We start from the raw sequence: 8,072 nt of genomic DNA, 5'->3' as shown, positions 1-8,072 counted from the left end.
CTCAGCAGCGATGGTGATCTTTGAATACCTCCATCTACATTCTTATTATTGGTGAGTCCTCATGGTTCGAGGACCTATGTCCTTAATTTTTAACTTGATAGTATATGGTTGTTTCTTTTCAGTTCAGGCGAGTCAGTTGGGGATCTGTTTCAATGGCTCCTCAGTCTTTTGTAGTAAAGGCTTTGCCAGACTAGAGTACCAGCATGTACAGAACTTTTAGTATTTTTTTTGTACAAGCCAATATTTCTTCATATTCAAGTATGATCATGACATGATTATTCTTCCCTATTTTAAAATGATTAGTGTTATAGTGAGTTTTGAAAGTGATGACCGGCTTAGAGGGTTATCTTGAGGCCATGTGTGGCCTTAAGACCTGTGTGACATCTCGAGATAGGTTCTTGAGGCGTTACAATGGTGTACAATATTGGTATCTTCATGCCAACTGCACTTGCAAGGTAATAATAACATGCCAAACCAAATCCCATTAACATGGAGAAAAAAACTCCCTTTGTTATTAATATAAGGTGGGAGAACACCGACTTCCTTTATTCATTAAATCATGCCATTGTATTTTGAATACCTGTTTATATGATGCAGTAGTTCAAGACTAGTTCAATTTACAAATTCCTACCTTACTCATAAATCAAATCCGATTTCACACTATTGGTTGGAGTCATAACCATTTCACAAGTCACAAGGCTAGGAAAATAATAATTCGTTAATTCATCCACCATACCCATGCACCCACAAGTTCAAAACTATCTTTAAAGGATGAAAACTCATAATTAAATCATAGGAAAACATTCTTCAACAATAAGAATTCAAAGCCCATAATTTTTATTTTCAAAACTAAAACAATTCTATGTGAATAACACTTTAATACATTTGATTTTTAACAAATTATCAATGGGGGAAGACTCACATTCCTGAAATAGTAAGATATACAATGAGAAATCACCCTTCAAAGCCCTAATTGATCAACTTCTTGAAAACCCTAAGTGCTTTTGACCTTGAGGACTTTGAGATTGTTGAGAAGTTACTTTGATGTGTTTATGAGGGCTAATGACACCCTAAATGTGTTATAAGACATGGGTTTCAAGTTGGGTAAGAGGGGAAATATGTAGAATGTCCTTAACTTAAAAGCTGCAAAAGGGTCTTCTTGACTACGAGTCAGCCATCAACTCTTAACTACTTCTTACAACTTGTTACCATGATTCGTATCAAGGTAGTACCACCAAGTTACCCTACGTTATTATCCTTATCACTCATTGGCACCACTCGTATTGGGACCTTATGACTCAAAGGTCCTAGTCATAATTAACGTAGAACCCATTTAGGGTATACATTAGAAACCCTATGATTTATACCCCACAACTCATAACAAATCCCTATTGATCATAGTGAGCCACTCATACTCGGATAAAAATCATGCCACAAACTTACATGATTTGGTTATGACTTATCCCAATGACTCGTCAGGACACCCTACGACTTATTGGGCGAGTCGTAACCATGATAATGAGCTCAAAGCCCAAGGAATTTTTTAAGGGCTAAAATCTAAGATGTTTTGACAATACTGATGGCATGGCCTCTTGCTGCCACCTTCATTAGTCTCAGTACGTGTTATCTCTTTGGTCTTCCCATTATCAACAACCTAAGAAAAGGATGACCTAGCTGCTATGAAATGCTTTGATGCAAAATATAGTGTCAATGCTAATCCACTAATAAATCTATGTTTCATGTCCGACTCAAAAGAACATAGCATAGAATTATGCCTGGCCTAATCAACAAACCCAATCTCGTACTTCGAAACTAATAAATAATCTTGATGAACACCAATGAATCTAACTCATGCCTGAGAATTGCTCATTGAATCGAATGTCATCCCTAATTGTTAGGTATTTGTAAATATGCTTAAGATCCTCAATTCTAAACCCCAAAGGGATGAAGTAGTCAAGAGCTCTACTGGAGCCTGAGTTGACCACATATCCTCTAGCTGATGTTGAAGATCTTTGATATCTATCCCTCACTCTCTAGTTTGATGCTGTACTGAACTCATGTTGAAGTCCTATATACATGAGTCAAAAAATGTGCTTAAGGCTCATAGCAATACAGACACACAACAAAGAGTCAAGGAATGAATTTCCTAAGAATTCCCTGTAGCCTCCAAAAGATAGGTTACAGATGTGTCCGCACTAATCTGCATGACTCTACTAAACGCTTGCACATGTACTAATGCACTAGTGAACCTAGGCTCTGATACCAATTTGTCACGACCCAATTTCTCAGTTCATGATGATGCCTACTTTAACATAATAGTAGGCAAGCTAACATATAATCCGAAACCACTAGTAAGTGACTACTAAGAGATATAATAGAAAGAATGCGGAATATATGTAATAAAAGGCTAAAATATAGAAGATAATTCCAAAACCCGGTGTTACCAATACTAGAGCTTTTAAAATAAGAAAAATATGAATAAGGCACTAAATGAATATACAGATACAACTATCTCTGAATACAACATAGATACTAGTCTAGCACATAAAAGGGAGGAAAGTAATACTCTGAACGCCAAAAGCTCACTTTATGTCTCTGAACCATAGCAACTCCACATGATGCAACTCTGACCTTATTCCAAGAAAATCTCATTTCACCCTCAGTGAGACTAAGATTTTCAATAACGGCGAGAAATCATACTATGATTTTGAGGATGGAAAAGTGTAGTATGGATACAAAACACATGGTACTTAGTAAGCAACTGCCGACTGGGCTCCAAAGATAATTGAAATATATACAACATATAAACAGAAATGGAATCTAAACCCAAATACCCATCATTCACATAATAAAGCTTGTGAGATAATAAGGATAAACTATCCTACTCATAACCAAGCAACTAGGATAATAAGGCTAAGAAAGTACCAAGGATGAACTATCCTATTGCAGCCATAATCAGGAATCTCCATACTATACCCTATATCACTGGCTAATATATGAATAAAGGGCAATAAAAAGATATATAACAATATAAAAGGCTAAGGACTAAATTTACAATCTAAATAAATAAAGAAAGGGATATACAGCAATACCATGTCTACATATAACTATATATATAATAAGGTCACCTCGAAGTACAACCTATCTCATCATAAAATTATTTTAAGACCTCCTAATTGTAGTAGGATTTAATACTAACATACTTAGAGCTTCTAATCCATACGTCTAGTGATGAGCTAATCATGCATAAAGATATGCTCGTAAAATGAAAGGTGATAGAATCATACCTCAAATCTCAATATCAAATCATTAATAAAGATGCCACAAACTATCCGTAACAATGATCATCCCAATAATAATAATAATAGCAATGACAACACAAGTACTAGCTAGTCTGGCCAAATAATACATAGCTGAGCTTTTCGTTAACCCTCACCGCCCTAAGATTAGAAGGTTCAATTAACATACAACACACCACAATCATATGCATCACCCATACCTATGCAAACCCCATAAGGATGATGGATATAGGTGCATACCAGTGATAGGTAATGCTCATGCATGAATGAATACCAAAAAATACAATCCATAATACCATAAGTAACCGAGGCCTTCGCACAACCTCTATAATGATAATATGATAAAAAAAGTTTAGTGCACTATCTCTAAGACTATTAAACAGCCTCTATAATAATGATGTGATAAAGTAGGTCATCATACAATCCCCGAGACCCTCACACAACCTCTTTTATATTAATATGATACAGGAGATCGTCACACAATCGCTGAGATTATTGCACAGGCTATATCATAATTATGTGAAATAGAATGTTGTCACATAACCCCTGACACTATCATAGAACCCTTATAATAATGATTGATACTAAAGGTCATCACATAACCCTTGAGACCATTGCACAACCTCTATAATAAGGATATAGTAAAAGAGTTCATCACTCAACCCCTAAGACTACCACACAAACTCTACAATAATGATCATAAGTCTATTTCTAAGGGTAAACTTTGGGACTAAATCATTTTAAAAGTATAGAATGGGTTGAAACATCTCACAATTGGAGTAATTATTAGTACCAAAATCATAGATTGGAATACATCTTTGCAAAATCTTTAAAAAACAATTTTCAATCTCAATGCACATAAATCATTTATTAAGGTGGTATGATTCCTATTATGAAGAAATCAGTTTAAAATGCAAAAAGTTGGATTTTATCCCCTTTTCAGGAAAAATAGTAGTAAATTATATTTTAGTTGAAATCGCACCATTTACCATTTTAAAGATCATGAATGTACCAAATCTATGCATGCCATAACTACTATTCAAATAATGTAATATTAAGCATTAACATGTCTACAAACTATGACCACGTACTCTATAACGATAAACCATTTCCAAGAATCCAACCAATATCTTACACGACCTTGGGCTTAATAATATGTTTGTAATAATTACAACATCATAATCATGGCCTTAGGCCTATATAAGTATCCAAAACTCATCTCAATAACCATATCAATAAGCCATAGCATCTTTATGAGGTATAACATATCTATAGGCCTAATATCATAATCTGAGTAAAACTATAACCATTAATAATTCATGAAGTAATCTCATACTAAAGTCTCATTATTCTCAACCATTCCTAACATCCTTAAGTATGTCCTTAAGGGCTAACACAAGTCTTGGCCTAAAGTGGGTTGAAGAAACCCTCTTCTATTCCCCAAAACTTCAATAATCAAGACTACGACATGGTGATCTACCAATAATCAATCATAAAATTCACATTCACATTCTATATATAAAACAAATCATATTTTGAAGAAGATAAACAGAAGCCTACCTCAAAGCCAAACCACAAATCCTTAATCATCCACCAAATGTCAATCTTTGCTCCATGATATCAAAATGCTACCATGATATCAAAATCATAATCTATGCATCATTAGGAGTCAAATGAGACTCATACTAATATATTAAGGGTCGAGTAAATTTTTGGCTAAGAACGGGCTTATGGGGACCATAAATGAAATTCAAAAATTGAAACTGTCCTTAGGCCCCTTGAAGGACAGGGAAGTTATGCTCAAAATTTGAGCACAAATGAAACACAAGTCAAGTCTCAAGTCAACCCTTACAGTTTAAGAATTCAAAGCCCTATGTCTAAGAATTTATCATGAAATTGAAGAAATTTTACAAAGAATTCAAAGGGAAACCACGGAATAATTGATAGCCAATCTCCCCAAATCATCTACTAGATTTAATCCTACTTAATCTCACTATTTAGGGTTTTAGCTCTCAAGAAAATGGGTGAAGAATGAGAAAAATAGAGCAAAAGGGGTCCTTTGATTCCCAGTCTAAGTACTCGAGAGTTTCTATCGCGACCCTGAGGTGTGTGATTGCCACAACTTGTGTCTACATAGGTCGACCGCCATTGTGACCAAAAACTTATGATCATAATATGTTAGACTGCACAGGGGAAGTGGAATCGCACCTTGGGCTCCATGATTGAACTACCTTAATTGCCAATATTACCTAGTTCACAACACTTAGATGGCGATCTCTACAACACCAGAAGACAACTTTGTACTTTAAAATCTTCCAAGTCTTCATCAAGTCCCCGAGATTCATTCAGAATCCTGTATGTGCAAATGAACTATGTAACCATACAAAATTCAATATTCTTGATATTATGGCACAATTGGATTTTCCTTTTCAGGTCGTTTCAATTAAATGTGGGTCCCTCATTCATATTTCAAATTTCTTAACTTTCTGGCCATTAGGTCAAACTATGCTTGGGTGCCTCGAGACCTGTACCAAAGGTCTATCTAGCTTAAAATCAATATTCCAAAGCTGATGATACTACCTAAATTCTCATCCAAGGTCATCTACTAGGAGGTTAAGTCTAAAACTAAATCTTAAATAACAAAAGCTATAAAATAAGAAAATGAGCCTAAAATCTAAAAAAATTGTCCAATCACTGAACCGACAATTTTGACAAGTCATAAATAACCTATAGACACTATGGAAAGGCTCAAAGCACTTGAAATTCTTGCAAATCTATAAGACTCTACAAAGTTCCCTCGTAGTTTGAGCCTTAGAACGTGTCAAGCAAAGTGTAATTCAGTCCCTAAAATATGGAGAAGTGACTTCTCAAGTGATTGGTGTTTAAAGCATATAGAATTTTCTTAGATTTAACGTTTTTCATGTAGAGAATTGAATTAGCTTTCCAATGACCCAATTTTATCTAAATCCGATATCGGGGTGAGAAATTATAGTCGTTTTACTGAGTGTTGTCGGTACTACCCAGGTGTGAAGAATGATCCAATGGACCATTAAGTCTGTGATGGACCATCACTTGTCTCATTAAAACCAATGCAGTAACTCCTTTTCCTAGCCTAAGTGCGACGGTCAGGACAATAGACTGTAAAGGCTGCGATGGACCGTCACTGAGACTGTCGCCACTAAGGCAGTGTGGTCTCATCCTGGACATTATGCGATAGATGATCTAAAGGACCGCCGGACCTGCTATGGATCATCGATCCAATAGTTGTATTGAGGCAGTGTGTCCTTGTTTTGGTCATCGTGCGACAGACGACCCGACAAACCGTCGGACTTGCGACGGACCATCACAGACCCCAGTCAGTATTTTTAAGTCCTTTTTAAAAGGGGCTTTTGGGTCTTTTCCCTTTCAACCCTCAAATATATTCCAAACAAACTTGATACCCTCATTATCTTCCAAACATCCAAAGGCTAGGGTTTCTTCCTCAAGAGAAAATCTAAAATCCTTCTCCAAAAATCCAAGAATTCACCATGGATTCTACAAATTGAGTTGAGATTTAAGTTCCCCAAGTTCAAAGGTTGTAAGAACCGTCTCTCAAGAGTTATAAGAAGAGTTTAAAGCAAGCTTGTTCATCCAATTTCATAATCTAAGGTATGTGGGGTTTTGAACAAGGGTAATCCTTTCACCCTTGTTCCCAAAGACTTATTTAAACTATAATTTTCTACAATCTATGAGATTTTACTTGAATTTTAATTAGGTTTTTCACCCATTATTATTGATTGCAATATTTTGATGTTTTCCATGAATTGAGAGTCTAATCGCATGATTTTCACATATTTTCTTGAAAAATTATAGTTAGGTCTATACCCCATGATTTTAGTCCTTGAGAACTTAATAGTTGAAATGTTTGAGATATTAAAGCATATGAGTATATTGAGATTTTGAGATAAATTACTAAAATTTTTAGATTTCTACATGAGTTATGAATCGATATGCTATCAATTATTCTTTTGATGAGTTTTAACTTGAGATTAAATTATGGGTTATTGAGCCCTATTTGAGACTTCCAATTTGATGAACTTTTGTGCTATAAGCACCCATGATTTGAGTATTTTGAGATTATTGAGAAATGTTTTGACCTAATGGTCAAGGAGTTTTGAAATCCATTTCACTACATGAGATTACAGATTTGATTGTTGGGTTCTTGATGAACTATTAATTATTTTAAAGTGGATTTTCATGAGATGAACCAGATAATCTAAGGGGAGTAGTATTTATCATCAAGTTGGGTAAGTTGCTACAATTTCTTACCTCAGAACTATGTGCCATAATAGGTTGGGCCTGAGGCCAAGATGATTTTTGGGCCTAAGGCTGAGATATTGGGTCTGAGGTTGAGATAAGTGATCACTAAATTGAGGTTATACTCTCTGGCAAGAGTATGACGCTCCTCCCTAACATGGGGTCTCTTCCTTAGAAGAACAAAACATTGGACTTCATGTAGCTCGTATGATTTATGTCGGTTAAGAGAACATCCCTTAAAACTAAAGCTTTGAGAAAAATTATTTCCTTAAGACTAAAGTATTTTCCCTAGATATGAGTATTTTCCCTAAAGTGAATGAAATACCTTCAAGTATGTTTCAAAGTTATATGATTCTAAATTTCAAGTACTTGAGTTCAAAAGAGTTATGAGTTCTTGAGCATTAAAGAAGTTTTACTCTCCATGAGACATATGAATGAGTTGAAAGTATTGTTTAAAGTTTCCTTTGTCTTATGGGT

The sequence above is a fragment of the Capsicum annuum genome, chromosome 9, assembly GCF_002878395.1.
Source record: "Capsicum annuum cultivar UCD-10X-F1 chromosome 9, UCD10Xv1.1, whole genome shotgun sequence".
In the NCBI taxonomy this organism is placed as follows: Eukaryota; Viridiplantae; Streptophyta; class Magnoliopsida; order Solanales; family Solanaceae; genus Capsicum; species Capsicum annuum.
The sequence above is the reverse complement of the archived record's forward strand: the minus strand, read 5'-3'. Positions refer to the sequence as shown.